Below are 1,734 nucleotides of genomic sequence, written 5' to 3'. Positions count from 1 at the left end.
GACCCGCTCCAGGACAACCGGGTCCAAACGCCCGCCTCGTTACACGCACGAAAACACCGGGCTCGATTCGGAGCGACGGGCACCCGGCTTCCCGGTGTCGGACCGACTCCGTTCCGGTACCCTTGGATGCCCCTTGCCCCTGGCTTGCTAGGACAGCCGGCGCGTCAAGGTGGGCCCCCGCGGCTCCGGCTCAGCAGTCGGAAAGCGGTCTCCAGCCAACGGCTGTACCTCGGCCGGGGAAAGGGGCAGCTACACAAGCCCGCTACTGGTCTGTGCGGCCCCGCCACCCCGTTCAGTGGCAGTTGACCCCGACCGGATCGGACTTTCCTTCCCGAAGTTATCCCCGATAAGCTGCCGCTGACCGACGGGGCGGCAGCCGGTACGGGTCGCCGACACTTTCCCGAACTTGCCGGGATCCAGTCCGATAATATAGTGTGCGCCAGCGCCGGGGCTTTCCAATGAGCCCTCCCTGACCGAAATCGGACACGGGAGTCCGGAGCCAAAGGCGTTCGACTGCCGGCCGGCCAAACTCAGGCAACCTCCCGCCGTTGCGGACCCGCTCCCGGACAACCGGGTCCAAACGCCCGCCCTGTTACACGCACGAAAACACCGGGCTCGATTCGGAGCGACGGGCACCCGGCTTCCCGGTGTCGGACCGACTCCGTTCCGGTACCACTGGATGCCCCTTGCCCCTGGCTTGCTAGGACAGCCGGCGCGTCAAGGTGGGCCCCCGCGGCTCCGGCTCAGCAGTCGGAAAGCGGTCTCCAGCCAACGGCTGTACCTCGGCCAGGCCAAGCGGCAGCTGCACAAGCCCGCTACTGGTCTGTGCGGCCCCCCCACCCCGTTCAGTAGCAGTTCACCCCAACCGGATCGGACTTTCCGTCCCGAAGTTATCCCCGATAAGCTGCCGCTGACCGACGGGGCGGCAGCCGCTACGGGACTGCGACACTTTCCCGAACTTGCCGGGGTCCAGGCCGATAATATAGTGTGCGCCAGCGCCGGGGCTTTCCAACGAGCCCTCCCTGACCGAAATCGGACACGGGAGTCCGGAGCCAAAGGCGTTCGACTGCCGGCCGGCCAAACACAGGCAACCTCCCGCCGTTGCGGACCCGCTCCCGGACAACCGGGTCCAAACGCCCGCCCTGTTACACGCACGAAAACACCGGGCTCGATTCGGAGCGACGGGCACCCGGCTTCCCGGTGTCGGACCGACTCTGTTCCGGTACCACTGGATGCCCCTTGCCCCTGGCTTGCTAGGACAGCCGGCGCGTCAAGGTGGGCCCCCGCGGCTCCGGCTCAGCAGTCGGAAAGCGGTCTCCAGCCAACGGCTGTACCTCGGCCGGGCCAAGCGGCAGCTGCACAAGCCCGCTACTGGTCTGTGCGGCCCCCCCACCCCGTTCAGTCGCAGTTCACCCCAACCGGATCGGACTTTCCGTCCCGAAGTTATCCCCGATAAGCTGCCGCTGACCGACGGGGCGGCAGCCGCTACGGGACTGCGACACTTTCCCGAACTTGCCGGGGTCCAGGCCGATAATATAGTGTGCGCCAGCGCCGGGGCTTTCCAACGAGCCCTCCCTGACCGAAATCGGACACGGGAGTCCGGAGCGAAAGGCGTTTGACTGCCGGCCGGCCAAACCCAGGCAATCTCCCGCCGTTGCGGACCCGCTCCCGGACAACCGGGTCCAAACGCCCGCCCTGTTACACGCACGAAAACACCGGGCTCGATTCGGAGCG

Source organism: Somniosus microcephalus, unplaced genomic scaffold (assembly GCF_052327205.1).
Source record: "Somniosus microcephalus isolate GS21.2 unplaced genomic scaffold, FLI_Smic_1.0 scaffold1175, whole genome shotgun sequence".
Taxonomy (NCBI): domain Eukaryota; kingdom Metazoa; phylum Chordata; class Chondrichthyes; order Squaliformes; family Somniosidae; genus Somniosus; species Somniosus microcephalus.
This window is presented reverse-complemented; position numbering follows the sequence as displayed.